This window comes from Nuphar pumila, chromosome 17, assembly GCF_984573655.1.
Source record: "Nuphar pumila chromosome 17, dmNupPumi1.hap1.1, whole genome shotgun sequence".
Lineage (NCBI taxonomy): Eukaryota > Viridiplantae > Streptophyta > Magnoliopsida > Nymphaeales > Nymphaeaceae > Nuphar > Nuphar pumila.
This window is the reverse complement of record NC_143265.1, coordinates 15,346,941-15,354,858: the sequence shown is the minus strand read 5'-3', so window position 1 is coordinate 15,354,858 and position 7,918 is coordinate 15,346,941. Positions and strand designations below refer to the sequence as shown.

The window sequence follows — 7,918 nt, the reverse complement described above, 5'->3', positions numbered from 1 at the left end:
GACTTCGAAAAAGATAAAATCAAACTCTCATTGAAGCAAATACCTAGATTTACTCTTTTTTTATATATTTTTACCAAAACATTGCATGGAATACAAATCTGTGCTCTTTTTCTCGTTCGAAACAAGAGAGGAACCCATACCTTTATCGTAGATCGAAAATGAAAAAAAAAACAATGATAGAAAATGATGAATGATTGAAGAAGGAGCCTCCTTCTTCTTCCTCTTCTTCTTTTTTTCTCTCCCTTTCTCTATTTTCCCTTCTCTCTCTCTTTTTTTTTTATCTATTTATAGAGCTCCAGATGGGCTGGAGAAGAGAGTGCAGCCCTAGCTGGAACTCTCTTCTCTCTTAGAGTTTCAAAAATTTCAAAACTCTCCAAGTGTTGACTTTTTAAATGTTAGTATTTTTTTTTTAAAAAAAATCTTTGTTAAATCTTCTAAGGCATGAACAAGGGCTCTATAAACAGTCCCAAACTCTCTAAAAATAAATTCTAGAATTAATTAAAATTAATTAATTAATTAATTAATTATTGTTTATTAATAAATAAATACCTAGAAGCTTCCAAAAATCATATTATTGAACTAGAACACTTCCAAAAATCATTTATTTATTTATTTATTTAATATTAAACAATAAATAAATTTCCAGAAGCTTTCAAAAATTATCAAATTAACTTGGGAGGCTTCTTAGCATTAATTAACTTCAATTTAAAAGTTTCTAATGAATTTAAAGTTGGAAAAATCATTGGGCATGAATTTGGATTTGGATCCAGATCCAAGATCCAAATCCATCTCAAAAATCCAAATGGGTCTTAAGCTGGATCAAATCCAGATTAATATGGGTCTTGGATAGAGTCCAAATCCATATTAATTTGGATCAATTTCATCCGATCCGGTCCGATCTAAGTCTGGATCTGAATCGATAAACTGCTCAATTTTTGAAAAATGCAATTTTTGGGCCAATCGTAGCCCGAATCAAGGAAATTAAAATATCGCTACGCTCAAAATTCTGAGATTCATCCAAAGACATATTACACAAATATTAAATTATGAAATTCACTTGAAAATAACTTAAATTTCACTTAAATTTAACTTGAATTTAAAGGTAAAAAATAAAACTTTTTCTTACGCTTCAATTGGTTTGTCTCGACCTTGTCGATGAGACCTGGGTCAAACCCAGACTCAAAAGCATCAGTCTAAAATCGAGGATCAAACGATTTTTCTCTCAGACTTAAGCATATTTTTGACCAAATCAGAAAATGACTAATTGTGAAAATACGCGATATTACATATAATGTCACCAATAAGAGGGATAAATCAGATATGATTTGTATCTCAACAACAATATTAAATCTGAGTACTATACAAAAAAGAAAGAAATATAGAAGAATGGGGCACGTTGATGAAACATGGCCACATTTTCCAATTTCAATGGTTGCGGATTAATTAGGGCCATGGGTAGGATCATTTGAACTAATAAGAGGCAACCCCCAAAAACCAAAAGAACAACTAACCAAAAGAAGAAGATGAAACAAAATCCCCAATCCCCAAATAGAAGAAAAGAGAGTTAAAAAGAACAAAGAATATAGAACATAGGAAATAAATCAATCAACCTTGAGAAAGGGCGCTCATGAAGCCGTCGTTGTCGATGGAGCCGAAGTAGCGGCAGGCAGAGTCCTTGAAGGACATGCAGGAGCCAAAGTCATTGGGGACCTTGATCATCCTAAAGGGATTTCCATTCTGCACGATGATGAGGTGGTAGGGCTAGAAGAAGGGCCTTTCGTAGGTGTGTGAAAATAGGAAGTTAATACCGTAGGTGGGGAGGGCATCAGAGTTAAAAACCATTATATATATTGCGTGGATCAAGGCACATAGATATGACTTACGTGGATTATTTAGCAAAACATGTCATTTTGATTCATGGGGTTGTGTTATGTATGAAACTCTTTTATGTGCTTCAAATCTCAAAATTTCACAGTGTAGTGAAATTTTACAATTGACCCCTAAGCAAACCCATACCAAAACCTATAGTCAGAGTTTGTTGATATGAGAATGCAAGTCAAGACTCAAAAATCTGAATAGTATATGAAGAGCTGCGTATGATTTGTGAAATTTTGTACCAGCTCAAGGTCCAATCAAGTTCTAAATAAGATTCACAAAATTTCAATTTGAAAAAAAAAACATTACTTTATCCAGTATAAATAGGGTTTGGTTCATGTAATCTTTATAGGAATCAAGTATTGTTTTTCTTATGACAGGTCCAATTGAACCCAGGTTCAAACCCAATACCAGCCTCTTCGAGCCAGATCTAGTCCGAACCCACCCAGATCCGAACCAGACCCATTGACACCCTCCCCCATTTGGACTTAAATAAGTATCTGCCAATATCAAAGTAACTGCATAGAACAAAAAAGCCACATAAAACCCTAAGTCGTGTCAAAGAGTAAGGCATGGTCCCTCATAATGCCGTAACATAGATGTTAAATTAGTCCCATATCAAAGAAGTGGAAAAAGTGCGAGACGGGTGAACGACCATAAAAGGTCATGGGGTTGTGATGGAAAATCGTACTTACCTGGACGAGGTCTATCGGCGATCAAGAGGCCGATTGCCTTGGAAGGCGGACTCCATTGCACTCAGGACTAGCGTCTCTCTACCATCTTCCAAGTGAGAGAGTGGATGTTATAATTTATGGTAGAGGGGGAACGCGTTCGTGCGACCCCCCACCAATTCTTAAAACTTTTAACTATTTTTTTTTAAATTTTAAACCTCCTCCGAATCATCGACAGGTCCATTTCTTACCTATTTAAATCCGATATGTGGAGTGCGCGATAAATTGATAACCAATTCTTAAACTTTTAACTATTTTTTTCCTTTAAATTGTATGCCTTCTCCGAATCATCATAGGTCAATCTCACCCATTTAAACCCGATATGTTGAGGGCACAATAAGTTGATAATCTGATCCTTCAACAGGATAAAAACATCTCCAAATTCATTAATAATATGTTTTTTTATTGAAAGTTCAATAAAAGATGGCTAGCTTTTGATAATCTTCCTTTGTTTTCTTTTTCTTCTTATCACGTGAGTGTTCTTGTATCTACCACTTTTGGGAGATAGGGATGGTAGTGGACGAGGGAAACGACACCGCATTTGAACCAGAGATGGAGGATATGAAACAGAGATGGAAGCGGGAACACCACAAGAAAAATGTTAATTAGCGACGAAAATTGGCGACAGATTATTTCCATCACAAAGTTGCGATGGCTTAGCGAGAGAAAAGTAGTCGTCGCTAAAATTGAAATTTGCTGCAGATTTAGCAATGAAAATATTTCGTCTCATATTCCGTCGGTAATTAGCGATGGATTAGCGACAGAAAAGTTCTGTGTCCAACTTCGTCGCAATGTAGGGATGGATTAACGACATAAGTTTTTGGTCGCTACGGAAGTTGCTACTTAGCGACAAAGTTTGAGACAGAATTTTCCGTCGTTATTTTTCGATATAAGCCCATCTAAGCTATGACATTCTCTCTCCTCTCTCTTTGATTTTCCCCAAATCGAACCTAATCCTCCCGTCTCCACCGATCCTCCAGTCCGACCACCGCCGCCCCTTTTCTGGCAGCTCCATCGGTGCCTCCTCGTCGGACGACCGACCCCATCCGGTCACCTCACCCCCCTCCTCCCTCTTGGTTTCTCTCCCTCTCGAGCCTCCTCCGCCGCCCCTTTTCTTGCAGCTCCACCATTGCCTCCTTGCCGAGCGACGAACCCCGTCCGGTTACCTCACCCCCCTCCTCCCTCTTGGTTTCTCTCCCTCTCGAGCCTCCTCAGTCGCCAGAGCCCCCCATCCACGCTCCCTCTGCCTTAGGTGATCCCTCTCTCCCCTTGTGTTTTCTCCTTTATTTTACTTTTTTTTTTCGTCTTGGTCCAGCAGGGGCCATCGGCCCCTGCTTCCTCCTTTTCAAGAGCCGTAGGGGCCTTTTGCCCCCCCCCCCTTTTTTTGTCTTGGTCCGACAAGGGCCATTAGCCCTTGCCTCCTCCTTTTGAATAACCTTTTTTTTCGTCTTGGTCCGGCATGATGAAGACAAGATCACACATCCTATTGACGCGGAAGCTTGGAAGCACTTTGATCGTACTCATCACACCTTCGCAATGGAAGTGAGAAATGTTAGACTTGGTTTATGTACAGATAGATTTAATCCATTTGGGGGTAGATCAACTTCATACTCGTGTTGGCCAGTATTGTCACCCTATACAACCTTCCTCCAAGCTTGTGTATGAAGCATTAAAATCTTTTCTTGTCTCTATTGATCCCTGGTCCGACCTCTTCGGGCCAAAATCTTGATGTATATTTAAAGTCATTGATTGATGAACTGGTCGGTTTGTAGGATGACGGTATTCTCACATACGATTTCCACAAAAAACAAAACTTCAAAATGAAGGTTGTTGTTCTATGGACAATCAATGACTTCCCTGCATATAGTATGCTATCTGGTTGGAGCACACATGGGAGGTTGGCATGTCCGTACTGCATGGAGGATACAAAATCTTTTAGATTGACGCATGGAAGGAAGCCGTACTGGTTTAATTGTCACCATCGATTTCTATCCAACGACCATTCGTTCCGACGACAAAGGAATATGTTTCGAGCAGGCACACCTGAAATGGAAGGTCCACCTACACGATTATTTGGCATACAGATTTTAAGAAGATTGCGATACTTTTCATATAGACTGACAGATGCCCGTAGTCTAACGTCCTTCTTTAGATTTAGAAAGGATTATAATTGGACAAAGAAATCTATATTTTGGGAACTACCATATTGACCGACTTTATTGATAAGACATAATTTGGATGTGATGCATGTGGAGAAAAATGTGTTTGATAATATGTTCAATATGGTAATGAATGTCAAAGAAAAAATGAAGGATAATTCGAAGGCCCGTATGGATTTAAAAGTAATATGTAAAAGACCAGAATTGGAACTCAAAGAGTACAATGACAAAATACTGAAACCAAAGGCAAGGTACATGCTTGAACCAGATCAAATAAAGCAGGTATGTCAATGGTTGAGACAATTGAGATTTACAGATGGATACGTCTCTAACATTGCTCGGGCTGTGAAGATAGACGAGGGACAATTATATGGGTTGAAGATCCATGATTGTCATGTCATTATGCAACGGTTGATTCTCCTAGCATTCCATGATATGTTAGACAAACTTATATGGAGGGTATTATCTGAGTTGAGTAGATTTTTTAAAACATTGTGCACATCGGGATTCTGTCGTCACTACTATTTGTCAGCTAGAGAAAATATTTCCGCTAGTATTTTTTGATGTTATGAAACATGTGATCATACATTTGCCATATGAACTAAGAGTTGGTAGTCCTATGCAATATCGATGGATGTACCCATTTGAAAGATATATATATATTTTTTATATTTTTCTCTTCAATGCTGTTGAGAAATTTATTGTATTACAAGATGTATATTGTTGACAGATGCATGTTTGACCTCAAAAAAAATGTTCAGAATAAAGCAAGAGTAGAGGGTTCTATTTGTGAGACGTACACTTTAGAAGAGATTTCAAATTTCTCATTTATGTACTTTGAACCTCGCATTCCAACACGTTACACTTGCCCACCTCGTAATTATGATGGTGAACAATTTACTGTAGCTGACAAACTGTCGATATTTCAACCACTTGGGCATGCCTTTGGAAGTTGCTGGCCAAGACTCCTGGAAGATCAAAAGCAAGACGCAACACAAATCTATATCTTTTTTAATTTCTCAGCGATAGACCCCTATATCGAGTAAGTATACTTAATATGTAATAGTAAGTTTTATACATGCGTACATGGTTTGGTAATATAAGGATTTGTTAAGTGTAGACGATTTGATCTGGAGTTGAGAAGAGAACTTTCGCTTCTCACTGATGCAGAAGTACAAAAAGAACGTGAAAATAAGTTTATAGCATGATTGAAAGAGTTGGTAAGGATGATGATATACATTCTTTCCGTGTAAACAACAATAAGTTACTTAATTGGTCGTGATCACATTCATTGTCTATGCTTGTAGGTCCGCCATGGTGATGTTAATGATAAAGCAATATGTGATTTACAAAATGGTCTGACCAAAGTTGTGTAATGTTATAACAGGTACATCGTAAATGGTTATCGATTCCATACAAAACACTATGGTGTAAACAAGTTAATGATGAATAGTGGCGTGTGTGTCAAGGGTAGCAGATACGGTGAAAATGAACATGACTACAACGGTATTATAGAAGAAATAATGGAGTTGACTTAGGCCTAAATAATAGGGTAACTTTATTTAAGTCTCATTGGTTTGATCCCACAACAACAAGAGTCGACAAAGCCTCAGGCATTGTGGAGGTGAATCATAAATCGAGGTTTGGAACATTCACATTAGCCTCACAAGCTCAACAAGTTTACTATACTTCATATCCGAATACAAGGAAGTCAGATAAAAATGAATGGTGGGCAGTTTGCAAGGTGAAGTCTAAACTATACCCCAAGTATGATCAGTTACAGGAAGACAAGATTGCTGAAAAGAGTGATTACTATCAATTAAATGATATGTATGACATCTCTTATGGTCATGATGTCGCACATGATATGCATGTCATATCTCCATTGTCTAATAACACACATATGGAAGAATGTGATCCAAATGATATACCAAATGGATGAGCTTCCAATGAAGAAGAAGAAGAGGAGGAAGATGAAGAAGAATATGAAAGTCAAACAAGTGATAAGAAAGCATACTCGAGCTAGTGAAATACATCTTGTAATACATACCTTATGTTTTAATGTATTGCAATGTTTGATGTGAATGATTTGAATGTATTAAAATGTATTGCAATGATTTGCAATGTTTGAATGTATTGTATGAAGATATTTTTTATTTGAGTATGTATCCATGAAGATATAGAGTTGTGTAACTGATCCAATTGTATTGCATTTCGATATATGGGTGGGTTTCTATAAGGTTCAAAAACTCAACAGTCTAAAATTTTTGTAAATTTTCAAGGCTTCAAATATCAATTTTTCATCGAAAACACATGATCATGTGGATTCCTCGTAAATAGACCATGCCCAATACATTTATGAGGTTGAAACTGCAAAAAAAATACCGAAGGGTAGAAAAATCCATTTAGCACTTATCATTTGACACCTAACGTGTGAGCAGCTACCAAGAGGTTGAGAATGAAAAAAAGAACAAAAATCATTGTGACACTAAATAGCTCCATAACTACCTCTGGCAAATCGAGCAATTCAAATTACAAATATTGAACCGGTGGGCCGGTGGCATAAATCATTATACAAGAAACAGGTTTTTGTTGAGTCCAAAGAAACATGAAACAAGTTTTTGTTGAAAAACTATTGGATAAAGCAATAATTTTTACCTCACCTGGGTCGGATCTAGGCATTACCGAATTTGACTTAATTGGAGCTGACATAATCGGATTCAGAGTTGAATGCAAAAGGATAAAACCGAAATTAGCTTAAAACCCGATATTTAACTCAATTGGATTCAAGTTTCAGTGAAAATTTGATTTTTAGTCAGATTTGGATTCGGGTTTCAATGCAAAACTCAATACCAAACCTGAATCCAATTTTTAATTGGATCCAAACTGGACTATTGAATCCCACTGGGATTTGGATTCAGATCGGATATTGGGTGTCCATCCAACCCGTTGACATCCCTATAGGCATTAAATGAGTAACAGAGACTTAGCTTGTATTTATTCCTGATAGCAGTACCAAGGTAGTTGTATATAATAAAAGAGGTGGTGGTGGGCGAGAGGAGGGGCGATAAACATTAGTCCCATATCGAAGAATCGGAAGAAATGCAAGGCGGGTGATGGGCTATAAAAGGCCACGGGGTTGGAGTGGGAGTC

The 7,918-nt window shown here is 37.4% G+C and overlaps 1 non-coding gene across 1 annotated transcript; it reads left to right on the top strand.

Moving 5' to 3' along the window:
* Nucleotides 1-2,562: 2,562 nt before the first annotated feature.
* On the top strand, nt 2,563-2,721 carry LOC149811705 (U1 spliceosomal RNA). The gene has a single exon (XR_016428665.1). It is a non-coding gene; the product is annotated as a U1 spliceosomal RNA (small nuclear RNA).
* The last annotated feature ends 5,197 nt before the right edge of the window (nt 2,722-7,918 follow it).